Genomic DNA, 19265 nt, shown 5'->3' with positions numbered 1-19265 from the left:
AGCTAGATTAGAGATTTACGTATAATAACAGTGTCTCATAATTGTCCTAATGCAATTCAATATGCAGTTAAACTCAATTCACTCCAATAAATATTCCAGGGCCTTCTAGATGCAACATTAATGAGGGTTAATCTCCTCACCCTTAATATTATATTGTCCATCCAACCTAGCACAGTGACATATACACAGTAAGATCTCAAAAAATGCTATCATGTGACAAGCCTTATAAAGTTTTTATGGTGATGCGTGATAGGTTCCTTATTTATGTAAACGCTGCATTTTATTTACTATGTTTTCTTCCTCTGAAGGCTACCAAATGACATTCATGTGTGTGTGTGTGTGTGTGTGTGTGTGTGTGTGTGTGTGTGTTAAATAATCACCAAGCTTAAATTTGTGGGGAGGAGGGCAATTTTCTTAATGCTTTCTACTTGGTTCAACATTCCCAGACAGCAATTACAAGCTAAATATCATTTCAGTAAATGAGAAATTCTTGTTTTCATGTCCTGATTGGCTTTATGACACAAGAAGGTTAATTGGGAGGCTTCTGTAGCTTATCTGAGTAATGATGAGCAGCTGCATAGATTATACTCCCCTGCACCCCCCACATCATTTTGACCCAACAGCACCCCAACATTAAACTGCAGTCCCTGGTTGCAGTTATTTCTGGGTGAGCATCACAGGAAGCCAGAGGGAAACAAAAAACCTGAGAGAAAATGCCCAAATTGGCAGTGGTTTCCCCTCTTCTCCCCAACAATTGAAGCTGTAGGATTTGATTGCTGGATTCCAACGTTCTGTATGTACTTAACTGGATCTTTATCCCATGTAAGTGGTGCCACCCATGGCAAAACTGTGCTTGCCTAATACAAAGACACTAAGTGGCAGAATTTTATATCCCCAACATAAGCATAACATTGCTGATTTCAGTAGCAAAGAGAAAAATGCTTTGAAGAACTTATAAAGAGCTTTACTTGTCATATCATCTCTTTAATAACAACAGCTAATATGATTGAACACTTATTATGGGCATTTCGCTAAGCATTGTACTAAGTGTTTCACATGTATCATCTCAGTTAATCCATTCCATAACAATAGGATAGGGTTGTTATGCTTATGCTAGAGATATTGGCTAGAGCACTTACAAAGCTTGACTAGGGTCACAAAGCCAATAGGCATTCAAGCCTGGACTCTATTGAATCCAGGCCCATCCTTCCCCAGAGACTCCACTCATCCAAATAGGTAGGTTTACAGAGAATGCTGTATAGGGAACTCGAGAGGTGGTTGCCTGGTAGAGTAGTTATTAGGCACTAGATGTTTTTCTAGTTTAGTTACCAATTGGCCAGGTCACCAAGTGGAAACCAGTCCTCTCTCTGGTTATCTACATGCATATTTGAGATGGCCTGCTTTTTACTGTGTGGTGTTGTGATGCTGCAGTGTTTGCGAAGGAGATGAAGTTTTCAGGTAAACGCAACTTGCTTAATAATAAAGGAAGACTGTGTTAGTGATGCTTTAGATGGAAGATGGATGTGTGACTTTGGTGCCCCTCTTGCTGGCTTCTCCTTATCCAAGGCTCCTCTTCCCCAGTTTTTCATCCCACTGTCTGTTTTTAAAATGGTCCCTTTTACCTCCCTTATGTTTTCAGCAAGAAGTAGAAAAATAGGTTAAGAGGGACCTTTGGAATCAGACAGACCTGAGTTCAAGTCCCAGTAGAGGCACTTGCTGACTTTTAGATCCTCATTTGGTCAAATAAATGTTTCCTCATCTGTAAAATGTGAGTAACAACAATGACACAACCTTTTGGGTTATTGTGAGAGCTAAATGAGATGATTCCTGTAAAGCCCTAGTCCTGGCAATTGAAAGTGCTCAGATGTTAGTCACAGATAATTGTCAACAGAACACTTCAACTCCACTCATTTCTAATCCATTATACCTGCTCTTCCCATAACTTGAATTCTGTTTTTCTTCACTACACTCTGAGCTTCCTTAAACTCAACATATTCTGTTTGGCAACCATGAAGACCATGTGTGTGTAGTTCTATGCAATTTCGAACTTATATTGCTCTGTATTCTAGTTGCCAAGCACTGTAACAACCACCACTTTCTTAATTTTTCCTTCTCGATATATTATTTAGCACCTGTGTAAACCTATGCAGCTGTGCTCAGCCACGTATAAATATCCGTTCATGTGCTTCTGTTACATTTATTTATATGATTCTGTGTACAGTCAGTTGTGCTATTAAATTATAAACTCCCCAGGGCCAAGGGCTAGGCTTTCTTCTGCAACTGGTCTGGATGTCTTTCCAAGAAAAGCTTTTGGGAAGACTGAAATGTCAACATATAGGACTGTTTTAATAAGACGTTAATGACAAGTTTCCAAACCTTATGTTCTTATCTAAAGCATATTTCTTTTTAAAAGTCAGCAATAGCCAGTATTCTATAGAAATGTCAACTTGGGGACCTTTAGTTGGTGACTTCTCACATTAAAAAAGTAAAAGAACAAGTCTACAATTTGAGGGGGAAAATCCATAATAAAGAAAAAGAAAAAAGGTTTAGTATTTGTGACCTTCAAGAAAACTTTAGACCATATTTCCTTTGGCCCATGAAGTGATTGATGTAGTGGATTATGAAAATATCATCACGCATGATAGTCATCATAATAATAGCTACACTTTAGAGCACTGAGTAGTTGCTAGGTGCCTTGCGAGGAGCTTGGTTTGTCTTGTCTCATTCAGTCTTCCCATTACAACACTCCCATGAGCAGGCGCCATGTTCCTCCTCATTTCACTTACAAGGAAACTAAGGTTAAGAAAGGTTTACCCATTGTTCAGGATGCAGCTGAAAAGTAGTGGAGCCAGGCCATGCTAATCGCTGACCTATGCTCTTCTTCAACAGAGAAAAAGTTTTCAGATGAGCTATAAAGATAATTGCAATGTTCCTCTTTTCTTCTTCCACAAGACCACCCCCTTCTTGACTGCCCGCCTTCCCCCAAAGGAAAGGAAACTCAATCAGTATATTCACGATTAAGCTTGCTTAGTGTAGATAAATAATGACAACTCCAAGGGTTATGGATGGTTTGCAAGGAAAACTAAGGGGAAAAAAATAAAAAAGAAGTTTCTCCCAGGTTGTTTGCTTCCATATGCTCCTGTTCTCCAACAGCCTGGCTCTCCATTCACTGCTAGCTGGTGACAACCTCATGGGAGTCTTGTCCTGTCACAGGGGAGCCATGAGAGAACACGCCTCGCTGCCTTTCAAGAGGAAAGACAGGAAATACCTTTTGCTTTCTCTCTCCTTTATCCTTCTCCCCTTTTCCTCCTCCTCAGCTCTGTTCTTGTGGAATAAGTAACAGCTAACTTCACTCAGGCGTTCTGTAACTTGAGCCCTCCCAGAAACTGTCTGAGAATGCTGGCTCTAAACACAGGCACCACACGCAGCTGCTTGGGGCCGGCTCCCTGGCAGCCTCACAACTCCTCCTGGTTCTCAGGCCCCAGCAATTCCAGAGCTAGCCTCTGGCCTGCACGTACAGCATGCTTTAACCGTACAAACATCCAGGCGGCCTCTCCCAACGCCAAGCATTCTGTGAGTCTCTGCGCCTTGAGCTGTAGGGGATCTAAGAACCTCACAGTGGAGTCAGGGCTATGTTGTGGTTGGTTTTTAGAATTCTTACAGTTGTCCTGTTTTACAAGAGTACAGAGAGTTTCCAAGCATAGCAACGTGCTGTATTCTATAATCTGACCATGGAGGGCAGTGGAGGGATATATGAAGATGCTAATGATGTTTAAACTTCAGGCTCCTCAAATGCCTGGCTCCTAACAGGGGCTCCGCTGCATGTATAATTCATAATTGTGTTCTGTGTTCTAGTTTCTTACAAAGGTCTCCCAAATTGTACAATCTTCAGGCCACTTAAAAATCTGGAGCTAGCCCAGGTTGTGTGGCTTTTTGAACACTAGTTCTACACCAGGTTTGACTTAAGAAATTCAAACCCTTGAAGGTTAAATATGAAAAAGTGCAGACAACATGAACAGCTACATTTCTTGAGACTTTACATGTATTGGGCACTGTTTTAAGCATCTTTCTTATATTAACTCCTTCAATGCTTACATCAGTGCTAGGCAGCAAGGTCCATTGTCAGCCCATTTTTAGGATGGGGATACTGATGTTACATAATGCCCCAGGGGTCCAACTAGTAAGTGACAAAGATTGGATTTGAGCCTAGGTGCTCGGAATCCAGAGACTGTGCTGTTGGCCGCTGTACTCTGCTGGTTGGTGTGAAGTGAGAGTTCCTATCTTCATGCCGGTTCTTTTGATGTCTTTGTTCGTTATCTTCAGTAAGTCCATACATTTCTTTTTCCTTTGTCTACTCATCAAAAGATTCTATCGCTCCGCTTTCCAGAGATGAAAATGGATTTACACATGTTTAATGTAGGAGAGTAATCAAAGAACGTGCAAAATGTCCTCTGATAAAATCCAGAGAGGGCAAGTGATTTGTCACTTGGCAACAGAACTTCGGTTGTGACTCAAGACTCTGTCACTCTTCACCGTGAAGGCTCTTTTGCAGAATATATTTACATTGTAATAGGTACAAAGTAGAGTATAATATGTATGGTATAGTATACTAGTATACTAAGTACAGAGTATAGAGTAGAATTTATGTATGCATTCAAAGTTGGATTTAAACCAGTGTTTTTATTTCAATTAAAAATTTTTAAAATGTTTAATTGTAAATAAATGCATCTGTTCACATGAAAAGAAATACCAGGTTGTAATCCAAAAGGAAATAGTTAACTTCTTGTGACTAACATTATTTTTTAAAGAGTGACTCAATAAATAAACCATTATATTTCAGTTCAGTGTTATTTATGTTTTTAATACATTCCTCTATGAAATGTAGCATAAATAAAGTTGAAGTTGTTTTGATGAATCTAAAACATTTACTCCCACGTGAGGAATGAAATGTAGACTTTTCTTTTGAGGTTTAGAGGTTTCTCACAGTATTATAGTGGTTAACTGGAGTCCTATCCATACTCAAGGTTCTTACATATCTGTAACTACAGGAAACACAATATATTATTTATTGTTCTTGAACCACTTGGGCTTTATAGATTGACTGAGTTAAGAAAACATATCATGGGTAAAAAGCACAAAGTTTTGTAATTGTGTGTGTGTGTGTTTTAAATAATCCCAGAATTTTTAACTCTTGCTCTAATTATGTATAACAATAGTTCCCCCAAACACCATTTTAAAGAAATGACCTCCTTTATTATTTCTTCTTGCATTCTCCGTGTGTAAATTGTGAAGGCTCACAGTATTTTCTGTCAGCTCTGCCCTCACTTGACCCACACTAAAAACTTCCATTTTCTTCACATTTCACAATAGTTCCTCACTAGGCCTGTGGGCTATAAAGGTAACTGGCCCAGTCATATTTCAGTAACCTTCAGTCTTGCCTTTGGGCCTTCAGTCTTGCTATCCTAATAAGGAGAGAAAGAAAGAGACAATACCTCTCATGCAATGTGACTTCTCTTCAAAATACCACACTACATTTTCGCTTTTCCTCCCCTTCACATTGTTGGAAGGTGAGTTGACATGTCACCTCAACATTCTTGCCTCTTTCAGTCCCTCATTTGTGGCTGTGGCACTGACAGAGTTGACCACTCCATTTTCTGAGCTCTCTACACTTTTTCCTTTCTAGACACCACCCCCATTTGGCTTTTTTTTTTTTTTTTTTTTTAGCTCTTGGACCACTTTTCCCCATGTTTGTCGTCTTCACTAATTCAACTGGCTCAGTGGTTGAATTTGAGGGGGAAAAAAGTGTATTATAATTCTAAAAATTAAAAATAAATCCCTAGTCCATACTAGTATAAATAACTGATTGAATAAACAAAAAATAAATAAAGAAGAAGAAGCAAATCTTTCTTGGAGAAGAATTCCTAAAAATAGATATAGATAACTACTTCCCTCTCCAGGAAATCAGCTTAATTGTCCTCACCTTCAGTGTAGGCTAGACCTAGTCAAATTGTCATTAGAAGAGAGATTGTCCCTGCAGAGTGGAGAAACTTAGCAGATGGCACTTTAACCACATTAACAAGGTTGACATCACCAGCAATAAGTGATTTTGACATTATGTCCCCATATGGTGCAATGAGCGGGGCATGTCACTTCTGGGGTATTCTTTCTCTGAATTATGAGAAAACATCAGACAAACTGAAATTGAGGGATGTTCTGAAACATATCTGACCAGTATTCCTCAAAGTGTCAAGGTCATAAAAATTTGAGAGACTAAGAAACTTTCACAGATTAGAGGAGACTAAGGAGATGTAACGACTAAACACAACGTGGTCCCCAGGATTCGATCCTGGAGCAGAAAAAGAACATTACTGGAAAGACTGGTGAAATCGGAATGAAGTTAGTAGTTTGACTAATGGCAATGTGCCAATGTTAATTTCTTAGTTTTGACAAGCATTCAGGGATGTGTAAAGTGTTAAGATTAGGGGAAGCTGGGTGCAAGGCATATGGGAATCTGTACTATTTTAACAACTTTCCTATAAGTCAAATATGATTCCAAAATAAAAGCTAAAAAAGAGGTGAACAAAAGCATGGCCTCCCACTGTCTGTGTAGTGCTTATCAACTTATCTTGAAAAACGCATCTGGAGGTTTATCAGTCTACATGCCTGGCCCCACCTGGGAGATTCTGATGCAATGGCACTATTGTTGAGTCAGGGAAGCTGCATAATTGTGGCGCAGGAGTGTCTCCTACACTCCAAGTGTTACAAAATCACTTGTTATCAAACAGAGTGCCTATGACATTTCCCTATACAGGCTTCTAAGTCTTTATAATAAACAATTGCTCAGGGACCATAGCCAGTAGCCTAAGGAATATAATTGTTAGGTTAAGTAGCTTTTCACACAAATTGCATGAAACCTGTGCTTTTTATTTATAAATAGAGAATATTGTAAGTTTGCCACTTGACAAGCATGAGCCCCAAAGCTTATGAAATATTTATGGATGAGGGAATTCTTTCCACATCTTCATCTTGCATTCCATTTGCTTTGAAGTGAAAATTTATACGTGATACAGTTCAAGCAGGATTTTCATATGGTTGTCCTGTACGTGCAAGCTTCTTGTGAAACTGAAGCACTCTAAAGTTATTTTAATAAACAGACCAAACCCAAACCAAGTTAGTCACATGTGGCAGAAAAATTTAAAAAAAGAAAAATGTACTGCTAAAAAAATATTGGATAAAGATAGAAATCAGAGAGATTGTGTAAATTAAATCCTAAGTGTATGTGCCTGTCTCTGTGAGGATATGTGTGATGACATTTCTCATTGAGGTCCATGAATATGTAGAGATTCATGAAGAGGTGTCAGGGGTTCCCTGGATTCTCTGAAATTGAAAAAAAAAATGTATGTACATTTTCCTGGGAATTCTCAATGAGGACAGTTAGCCAAAAAGAATGAAGGAGCACAGACCATGGGTAATCTTTTGAGAAGCAATAGCATACTTTTATATTAACCACATTACACTTTCCAATCACAGAACTAAAACATTTATGCATTGTGACATGATATCATAACAAGACCTATTGAAAATGTAGAGCTCAATTTTTCCCAAAGAGAGTTGAGAAAAGTCTTAGAATGCAATGAACATTCCCAGAAAGGATGACCAAAATCAAAGCATTGGTCTAAAAAATAGTTTTTAAATCATTAATGTTTACAAAGCCAGGCACAGTTCTAGGATTTTGGAATATACCTATTATTAGCCTATAAAACAGACAAACATTTGTCTCTCACAGAGTTTTCTTTTAAGTAGAGAAGATGGAAAAGAATGAATAAGCAAATTAAATCGGGTGTTAGAGGGTGATAGAAATGCTATGAAAAATAGAAAAAAATAGAGCAGGGTTGAAACAGCCAATTAGGAGTGGGGAACAATTGTATATTAAATAAGGTGAGAGGGTAGCCTTAGTGAAGAGGTGAGATTTGATCAGAGATTTGAAGGAGATGGGGGAATTAGCCATGTGGCTCCTAAGACAGAGCATTCTAAGCAGAGGAAACAGAGTAAAGGTCATGTTTGGGGAACAGCAAGGAGACTTCTGGAAGGAATTGAGTAAGTGTTGAGTGGGGAGAAGGATAAGTGTAGGAGAAAAAGAGAGAGGGGTGATGAGGCAGTGGGTGCATTGTAGGCATGATAAGGACTTGGGTTTTCTCTCTGTTTGAAATGGGAGTTATCACTGATATTCTATTTTGTTTTATTTTTTACAGATTTTTAAGTATACGCCTTAATGTACTTTTGTCAGAAATTGACAAATCAAGTCAACACAAAATGTGGAAGTCTAGAGGAAATTTGCTAAATCAAATTAACATATTAACCGGCTCAAAAAGTAGAGAGTGCATTTGCTTTCCAAACATGCAGGAAACAGTTACAAATATTGTCCAGATATTAGACTACACATAAAATCTTAATACAGTTAAGAAAGAAATAAGAAACCATCAGAACATATTATCTCACAACAGTACAACAAAAGCTGACATTTACAAGGATAGAGTCATTTTTAAAAATATTTTTCATTTAGAGATTTAAAATAACTCTTTCAAACAAGGATTTAACCAGGATATCTTGGTTGAACAAGGAGATCAAACCAAATCACAAACTAGGCAACAATTAATGACAAGAAACCTATGTGACATAGTCAGTATGCTAACCAGAAGCAATAAATTGAATAAGGATCTTTTATGTTGAAGTTATGGCATTGACTGGGAAGTAGTAGACCCTGAAAATTGGGATAGGAACATGCAGGTGGATCTAATGTAGCTGAAGGAATTAAGCATCTAAATTCTGCTTATTTTGCCAGTAGAAGCAGCTTTTCCTCTCTGACTCAGGAAGCTGGTCTCAGCCTGGAGAGCCTGCAGCGTCCTCCCTTGAGGCAGTTGTGCTGCAGGGGAATGCTGAGGGCTGTAGGGCTTTACGCAGTTTATGTTTCAAATTAATTGCTCTGCCTGCTGTATTGCAAAATACACTAGACAGCAAAGTGGATACCAGGAGACTATTTAGGAGGCTATTATAGTAATTCAGATGTGAGAGAACAGTGACTATTTAGTCCCATGTTCCTTCTCACTTAGCTGTCAGGTCTGTTTTGTAGCAGTGGGGTTGATGAGTAGTGGTCAGAGTCTTGATATATTTTGAAGGTAAAGTGAGCACGATCTACTGACTGGTTGTATGGGGCATGTGGGGAAAGAGAAGAGCCAGGAATGACTTCAATGTTTTTGGGTTTAGCAAATAGAAGGATGGAGCTGCCCCCACCACCAAAGGAGATTGAGGAGGCTGCAGGTGGAGCAGGTTGAAGGTCAAAAGTTGGATGTTAAATTTGAGAGATTAGACATCCTAATGAAGATAGTGAGGAGGCAGTTGCCTAAATGAGCCTAGCATTTGTGAGAGAGGTTTGCATGGGAGATCTACACTTGGGAGTCATCAACATATAAATGAGAGCATCCTGGGACTTAATGAGACCACTAAGGAAGTGAGGGTAGATGGAGAAGGGAAGAGTTCAAGGACCAAGCTTGGGACTCTCCAATTCTAAGTCTTCAGGGAAAAGTAGAAGAACCAAGCAGGGAAACTGGGAAGGAGTGACCAGTGAGGGAGAAAGACAACTGGAAGTGTTACATCCTGGAAACCACATGAAGAAGAGCGAGCAATCAACCCTGTCATATGCTGAGCTGACAGATAAGTAGGACTGACCATTGCATCTGGTAACATGGAAACTACTGATGACTTTGTCAAAAATTCTCAGTGGAGAGGTGACGGCAAAAGTTTGATTGAGTAGATCCAAGATACAATGAGGAAAGGAAGTAGAGACAGACAGAAAATGTGCTGCACAGGAGAGCAAAGGAAGAGAGTTGGTAGGATAAGTGGGGTCAAAACAAGCAATTTTTTCTATTTAAGATGGGACAAATGATAGCATGTTTGCATCCGGATAGAAATGATTCAACGGTTAGTGAAAAATTAATGGTTGAGGAGATAGAGAAAAGAATTGGTGGACTGACATCCTTGGTTAGGCAGGAAGGTTGGGATCCAGCAAACAGAGAGAAGGGCTGATGCTTAGGAGAATGGCAATTTCATCTGTGGAGGCGGTGAGAACACAGAGAATATAGGTAGATGTTTTGGTAGAAACCTGTGGAGATATTCTCCTAATTGCTTCTGTTTTCTTACTGAAGTGAGTATTAAGGTCAGCAGCTAAAAGCAAGGATAGTCCAAAATTCTATGAAGATATACATATATCAATGAAACATTACTTTTGAGCTCCTTCGATTAAGCATTGTTTATTTGCCAGAGTTTCACCCGAATGGACTCAATGGAGGCAGGGGTTCAGTTGGAGAAGTGCCGTAATAATGTGTACAAAGAGCAGCCACCATGTGCAGCTCATGTCCAGCTGTTTGATGTATGACTCACAGATATTCTTCCAGAGCTCGGCATACATGGAGGGAAATTTCAGGGCTTCATTCCCTTGGCGAATGTTCTAAAAGGGGGGTAACCCATGGCAACTGCACAAACTGCCCCAAATAACTCACCAGAGAATTTAGGAGTGGAAATCCAGGAGAAATAGTATAAACTCATCTTGACTCCAGAGGTCCAGCTCCACCCAAATTTTAAATGTCTTTCCTCTTCTGCATCCTGTGAGTTTCCTGAAGCAAATAGTAATGCTTAGTCCCATGTTTCTTCTCATTTAGCTGTCAGGTCTGCTTAGCGGTGCAAAGCCACTTGGTTCTCACTGTCTTTGAAATCTGATGTTTTTTTCTCTGGTGTCTCCTGAGATGCCTTGGAGCAGCTTGCCTTCCTGCAAGCCTTAACATTGAAGCAGTGCTGGGCAGGGGGCTGGCTTCCTGACACAGTGGCAGCACTTTCAAACAGAGAAGCATGTTAGGAGATTGACTTTTCATTTAATCATTCATTTGTATATTTGGAGCTTTGGAATTGAAAAATCCCACTCATTTAGAGAAAAGAGGAGACTTAAGAAATAGTAAAAAAGCACAAAATGATAGCACTGTATTTTTATCACTATTGTGAATAGTTAACCTACAGAGAAAAATCTATTTTGTTAGCATATTATAAGAGTGTTCATGTGTGTGTATATGTCGGGGGGGGGAGAGGTTAGCATGTGCATGTGAGTCTGTGCATGAAAATCTGGGTTGATCCATGACCTTTCACCCACTCCTGTATAATAGGCAATTCTTCATTTTCTGAAGTCACGAACATGGCATCTCAACTCTCTAACAGTCCAGTAGGAGGTATTAACCAACACTTCAGTCTCCCTTCAGGGTTAAGTCTCTTCTCACCCCCTCCCCACTGGAGACCTGTTGTTGATGTCAGGCTTCTGCTCGCTCTCCTCACTCTCCTTCTACTTTGTCTGGCTGAGCCCTCAGGGTGGAAGGGAGAGGTGGAGGAAGTAGGGGCAGCAGTGTGGGCTACAACACTAGCTCCCAAGAGCCAATTGTTAAATATCCAAAAAATAATCAGCTGGTTGTTAAACTGTTAGTAGTTTAAGATCAGTTATGGTAGGCATATCTATATGACAGACATTGGCAAATACTATATAAATCAGAATTTCCCCCCTCTGGATAGCTGTTTTACTAACACACTACTGGGTTAGGGAATGAATGGCCTTTGGTGGCTTTGTGCTCTCTAGACTTTGTCAGGCAGTTCACCTCTCCTGCCCTGACCTGGAGATCCTGTCATCAGGTCCCTCTGCCGTGACGGGCAGTGCATGTTGTCCTGTGGCAGGACACTCAGAATCTATTGAACTTCTGGTTTTAGATGATTACCCCACAGCCCTCCTGTGCTTTGGACAGGATCCTTTCTGTATCACCTCAGGACAGCATTCTGATCACGTTAGCTTTCTATTGATGCTTAAAAAAAATTACCAGAAACTTAGTGGCTTAAAGTAGCACACATTTATTATCTCAGTGGGGTCCTCTGTTCAGGGTCTCACAAAGCTGTGGTCAAGGTGTCCGATGGGCTCGGGATCCTCTTCCAAGCTAATGTGAATGTTGGCAGAATTCAGTTCTGAGTGGTTATAGAATGGTGATCCCTGTTTTCTTGCTGGCCATCAGCCAGGGGCTATTCTCAGCTCCAAGAAGCTACTTACAGTTCTTTGTCATGTGTCCCTACCATAGGCCCTTTGACGGCAAGGCAGCGACTCTTTCGCAGAGAGAAGCACAATCTCTCTCTCCAGTTTACAAAGAGGGAGTCATATAATGACAGGAGTCACTATCCCCCCATCTTTACCTAATCAAGGTAGTGACACACGTCGCCATATGCTTTCAGCTAAAAGCAAGGCACAGGTTCTCCCCACATTCTGAGAGGGATTGTACAGGGTTGTGACTCATTGGCGGTCACCTTAGATTGTATCAACCACACCGCCATAGGTTCTACACCTGATCCTGAGTTTTACAGACTTCTCACCTGTTATCAGAGAGGAGCACAATTTCTTCCCAACATAGCCTCAGCTTCTACTGTGTCTTACTGCCAAAGCAGCCTGCTGGCTTCTCTTCCCCTCAGGATTTCCTGGACAGAAGTTAGAGACATGTTTTTGTGTCCCACTGCAGGGGCCATGTGTGAGTCCCTCCGATGATCGCTTTGAAGCCCATTGTCTTTGGACTTCAAGCAAAGGAAGTCGAAATTGACATTGCATCCCTACCCTTTGGGTGGAAAAAACAACAACAAAAAATGGTGGTCTATCATAAATTTCTCCAAAGAATTCTCCTCAAACCTTCTTTTCTCTTCATATTCTGACTTCTTTGTATAAATTTAATCTTGTTGATAGATTCAAGAGTCTGGTAGAAACTTCAACTTCCAAAATAGGAAACTAATAGATTACAGTGTAAACAAAGAATGGCAGCATGTATATATTATTTATAAATGTGTATGAATATTAGAAGAAATAGTTAAAAGAATGAGACATGGTGGATATTGGAAAGCAGGAATAGGTATAGGCAAGGGTGAGGCAATCTGCTGCTATTTTTCTTTATAATCTTTGTAGCTCTTAGTTTTTAAAGACTATCTACCTGTAAGATTTGGATTTTAAACAAAATATGCTCAGAGTCACTACTTTCATTTGGTCTTTGTCCTTGGGTATACTCTTGGAGGACTGAACACAGGAATTTTTACTCTTTAGTTTACTCATCTGCTAAGTGAGCACAACAATGCTTTAAAAATTAAGAAATAAAAACTCTGGTAAAATGAGTTTTAAAATTTCTCAAGAGACCCTCTTGAGAAATACGCTTAAAAATTTTGTGATGAGTCAATTTGCCATCATCAAACCTACAAAATGTTGAATCAAATACTTTTTGTCTAAGCTATTTCTCTCCCAAAGTTTTGGTCCACTTGAGATGATTTGGTCTCAGCTAAAAATGTATTTGCTGAACACAAACTACGTTGATGCCTTGTATTTAATATGGCTTAAAGTTGAATTGTTGATTGCATGTTTGGCATTCCTGGAAGCCAGTGCTCACGTTAGTGGAATACAGTCTGTCTAAAATGTTCACTAATCTTCCTCATTAGACTAATCTTCTTCATTCATATTCTAGGCATATTAATATGTGGACACATGGGAACATATACATTTTGCAAGATAGAAAATCAAAGCAAATGCCGAAGTGCTGAAAGCAGCATTCATAGCTGGAAGCAACTGGTAAGTGTAGCATGAAACAACCTGTGTCAGTGATCCTGAGGATTAGGCTGAAGTCACAGCAGGGATGGTCCCTGTAATCAGCAGCTAGGATTGTCAATGTTCAGGCTTGAGAGGCCTGGAGCTCAAGGAACTTTCTTCTGAGTTGTACTTTTCAACATTTGAAAAGCAAATTAGAAAGCAGAGGCTGCTCTTCCTATTAAACTTAATTATTTATCTACTAGAGGCCCGGTGCACAAAAATTTGTGCACTGCGAGGGGGTCCTTCAGCCCGGCCTGTGCCCTCTCGCAGTCTGGGACCCCTTGGGGGATGACCACCTGCTGGCTTAGGCCCGCTCCCTGGGCCTATTAAGCTGGCAGTCAGTCATTCCTGTGGCAGCCTGGGAGCCCTCAGGGGATGTCCACTTGACAGCGGGGAGCAGGCCTACACTGCAGTCGGACATCCTTAGTGCTGCTGAGGAGGTGGGAGAGGCTCCCACCACCACCGCTGTACTGGCAGCCATCAGCCTGGCTTGTGGCTGAGCAGAGCTCCCCCTGTGGGAGCGCACTGACCACCAGGGGGCAGTTCCTGCATTGAGCGTCTGCCCCCTGGTGGTGAGTGTGTGTCATAGTGACCAGTCATTCCTAGTAATTCTGCTGTTAGGGTCAATTTGCAATTACCCTTTTACTATATAGGATAGAGGCCTGGTGCCTGTGTGGGGGCTGGCTGGTTTGTCCTGAAGGGTGTCCCGGATCAGGGTGTGGGTTCTGCTGGGGTACCTGGCCAGAATGGGTGAGGGGCTGATGGCTGTTTGCAGGCTGGCCATGGCCCCCAGCCAGCCAAGCTCCCAGTAGAGGCTGGCTGGAAGCAGGTATCTGGGATTTATTTATCTTCTATAATTGAAACTTTGTTGTCTTGAGCAGAGGCCACAGCTGGCCAGGGCAGGCGGGAAGCTTGGCTTCCTCCATCGCCAGGGCAACCAAGCCTCCTGCTTGCTCTAGCTCTGTGGCTTCCAGCCACCATCTTGGTTGGGGTTAATTTGCATATAGTTGCTCTGATTGGCTGGTGGGCGTGGCTTAGGGCATGGCAGAGGTGTGGTCAATTTGCATGTTTCTCTTTTATTAGATTAGATTATAAACTGACCCAGACCATTTTTTTGTTTTTGTTTTTGTTTTTTTTGTTTGTTTGTTTTTTTTTTTTTTTACAAAGGGTATTACATATGTATCCATTTTATCCCCTCGCCCTAGACAGTCCCCTAGCCTCCCCTATCCCCCAGTGTCTTATGTCCATTGGTTATGCTTATATGCATGCATACAAGTCCTTTAGTTGATCTCTTGCCCCCCTACCTCCTGCCCCCCAACCCTCCCCGGCCTTCCCGCTGCAGTTTGACAATCTGTTTGAGGCAGCTCTGCCTCTGTATCTATTATTGTTCAAAAGTTTATAATGGTCTCTATTGTCCATGAATGAGTGAGATCATGTGGTATTTTTCCTTTATTGACTGGCTTATTTCACTTAGCATAATGCTCTCCAGTTCCATCCATGATGTTGCAAATGGTAAGAGTTCCTTCCTTTTTACAGCAGCATAGTATTCCATCGTGTCGATGTACCACAGTTTTCTAATCCATTCATCTACTGATGGGCACTTAGGCTGTTTCCAGATCTTAGCTATGGTGAATTGTGCTGCTATGAACATAGGGGTGCATATATCCTTTCTGATTGGTGTTTCTGGTTTCTTGGGATATATTCCTAGAAGTGGGATCACAGGGTCAAATGGGAGTTCCATTTTCAGTTTTTTAAGGAAACTCCATACTGTCTTCCATAGTGGCTGCACCAGTCTGCATTCCCACCAGCAGTGCACAAGTGTTCCTTTTTCTCCACATCCTCTCCAGCACTTGTCGTTTGTTGATTTGTTGATGATAGCCAGTCTGACAGGTGTGAGATGGTACCTCATTGCTGTTTTGATTTGCATCTCTCGGATGATTAGTGACTTTGAGCATGTTTTCATATGTCTCTTGGCTTTCTGAATGTCCTCTTTTGAAAGGTGTCTATTTAGGTCCTTTGCCCATTTTTTGATTGGATTGTTTATCTTCCTTTTGTTAAGTTGTATGAGTTCCCTATAAATTTTGGAGATTAGGCCCTTATCAGATATGTCATTGGCAAATATGTTTTCCCACACAGTGGGTTTTCTCGTTGTTTTATTGATGGTTTCTTTTGCTGTGCAGAAGCTTTTTATTTTGATGTAGTCCCATTTGTTCATTTTTTCTTTAGTTTCAAGTGCCCTAGGAGCTGTATCAGTGAAGAAATTGCTTCGGCATATGTCTGAGATTTTCTTGCCTTTGGATTCTTCTAGAATTTTTATGGTATCCTGTCGTACATTTAAGTCCTTTATCCATTTTGAGTTTATTTTTGTGTATGGTGTAAGTTGGTGGTCTAGTTTCATTTTCTTGCATATATCTGTCCAATTTTCCCAACACCATTTATTGAAGAGACTATCTTGGCTCCATTGTATGTTCTTGCCTCCTTTGTCAAATATTAATTGAGCATATTGGTTCGGGCCGATTTCTGGGCTCTCTATTCTATTCCATTGATCTATGTGCCTATTCTTGTGCCAGTACCAGGCAGTTTTGAGAACAGTGGCTTTGTAATACAACTTGATATCTGGTATTGAGATCCCACCTACTTTGTTCTTTTTCAGGATTGCTGCAGCTATTCGGGGTCTTTTTTTATTCCAGATGAATTTTTGGAAAGTTCGTTCTAGATCTCTGAAGTATGCTGTTGGTACTTTAATGGGAAGTGCGTTGAATTTATAGATTGCTCTGGGTAGTATGGACATTTTAATGATGTTCATTCTACCAATCCATGAACACGGTATGTTCTTCCATCTGTTTATGTCTTCCTCTATGTCTTTTTTCAACGTCCTGTAGTTTTCTGAGTAGAGGTCTTTTACCTCTTTAGTTAAGTTTATTCCTAGGTAGCTTAGTTTTTTTGGTGCAATGGTAAACGGGATTGTTTTTATAATCTCTCTTTCTGAAAGTTCACTATTGGTGTATAGAAATGCCTCAGATTTCTTGGGGTTAATTTTGTATCCTGCTACATTGCCAAATTCATGTATTAAGTCTAGTAGCTTTTTGATGGAATCTCTAGGGTTTTGTATGTATAATATCATGTCGTCTGCAAATAAGGACAGTTTTACTTCCTCTTTTCCAATTTGGATGCCTTTTATTTCTTCTTCTTGCCGAATTGCAATGGCTAACACTTCCAGTACTATGTTTAACAGGAGTGGTGAGAGGGGGCATCCCTGTCTTGTTCCTGTTCTTAGGGGAAATGGTGTTAGTTTTTGTCCGTTGAGTATGATGTTGGCTGTGGGCCTGTCATATATGGCTTTTATTATGTTGAGGTATGATCCTTCTACTCCCACCTTGCTGAGAGTTTTTATCAAAAATGGGTGTTGAATTTTGTCAAATGCTTTTTCTGCATCAATTGATATGACCATGTGGTTTTTTTCTTTCAATTTGTTTATGTGATGTATCACGTTTATTGATTTGCGGATATTGTACCATCCTTGCATCCCTGGGATAAATCCTACTTGATCATGGTGTATGATCTTTCTGATGTACTGCTGGATCCGATTTGCTAAGATTTTGTTGAGGATTTTGGCATCTATGTTCATGAGGGATATTGGCCTGTAATTCTCTTTCATTGTGTTGTCTTTACCTGGTTTTGGTATTAGGGTGATGCTGGCTTCATAGAATGAGCTTGGAAGTGTTCCTTCCTCTTGAATTTTTTGTAGTAGTCTGAGGAGGATAGGTTTTAGTTCTTCCTTGAATGTTTGGTAAAACTCCCCTGTGAAGCCGTCTGGTCCTGGGCTTTTGTTTGATGGAAGCTTTTTGATGACTGCTTCAATTTCTTCCATAGTTATTGGCCTGTTGAGATTTTTAGATTCTTCCTGATTGAGTTTTGGAATGCTGTATTTTTCTAGGAATTTGTCCATTTCCTCCAGGTTGTCTAGTTTGTTGGAGTAAAGCTGTCTATAGTATTTTTTAACAATCATTTGTATTTCTGTGGGGTCTGTTGTTATTTCGCCTCTATCGTTTCTGATTTTATTTATTTGGGTCCTCTCTCTCTGCTTCTTGGTGAGTCTGGCTAGAGGTTTATCAATCTTGTTTATCCTTTCAAAGAACCAGCTCTTGGTTTCATTGATTTTCTGTATTGTTTTTTTGGTCTCTATGTCATTTATTTCTGCTCTAATCTTTATTATCTCCTTCCTTCTGCTCACTCTGGGGTTTTCTTGTTGCTCTCTTTCTAATTCTTTGAGTTGTAGAGTTAGATGATTTACTACCATTTTTTCTTGTTTTTTGAGATAGGCCTGTAGAGCTATAAACTTCCCTCTCAGGACTGCTTTCAATGTGTCCCATAGGTTTTGGATTGTTGTGTTTTCATTGTCATTAGTTTCCAGGATGTTTTTAATTTCTTCTTTGATCTCATTGGTAACCCAATCAATATTTAATAGCATGCTATTCAGCTTCCAGGTGTTTGAGTATTTTGGGTTGTTTTTATTGTAGTTTATTTCTAATATTATGCCATCGTGGTCTGCGCAGACGCTTTTTATGATTTCAATCTTCTTGAATTTGGGGATACTTTGCTTGTGACCCAATATGTGGTCTATTTTTGAATATATCCCATGAGCACCTGAGAAGAACATATATTCTCTGGCTTTGGGGTGAAGTGTTCTGAAGATGTCTATTAAGTCCATCTGATCTAGTGAGTCATTTAGGATTGCTGTATCTTTGCTGGTTGTTTGTCTATAGGACTTATCCAGTGCTGTCAATGGTGTATTAAAGTCCCCTACTATGATTGTATTGTTGTCGATCTCTCCTTTGATATTTTCCAGGAGTTTTTTTTATGAATTTGGGTGCTCCTACATTGGGTGCTCCTACATATGTTTACCAGGGTTATATCTTCTTGTTGTATTGATCCCTTTAGTATTATGAAGTGGCTTTCCTTATCTCTTGTTAAGGCCTTCACTTTGAGGTCTATTTTGTCCGATATAAGTATTGCTACCCCAGCTTTCTTTTCCTTTCCATTTGCCTGAAAGATATTTTTCCATCCTTTCACTTTCAGTCTGTGTGAGTCCCTTCTAATGAGGTGGGTTTCTTGTAGACAGCAGATGTATGGGCCATGTTTTTTTATCCATTCAGCCACTCGATGTCTTTTGGTTGGAGCATTTAGTCCGTTTACGTTTAAAGTTATTATTGAAAGGTACTTGTTTGTAGCCATTTCTTTTTTTGTGTGGCTGTTTTCTTTCTGAGCTTTTTATTTCTTATTTTTATACCAGTCCCTTTAGCATTCCTTGCATTGCTGGCTTGGTGGTGACAAACTCCCTTAGTCTTTTTTTGTCTGTGAAGCTTCTTATTTCCCCTTCAAGTTTGAATGATAGCCTTGCTGGATAGAGTATTCTTGGATTCAGTCCTTTGCTTTGCATCACTTTGTAGATTTCAGTCCATTCTTTTCTTGCCTGATGTGTTTCTGTTGAGAAGTCATTTGACAATCTAATGGGAGATCCCTTGTATGTAACTTTCCGTCTCTCTCTTGCAGCCTGTAAGATTCTCTCTTT

Source organism: Myotis daubentonii, chromosome 6 (genome assembly GCF_963259705.1).
Source record: "Myotis daubentonii chromosome 6, mMyoDau2.1, whole genome shotgun sequence".
Lineage (NCBI taxonomy): Eukaryota > Metazoa > Chordata > Mammalia > Chiroptera > Vespertilionidae > Myotis > Myotis daubentonii.
This window is presented reverse-complemented; position numbering follows the sequence as displayed.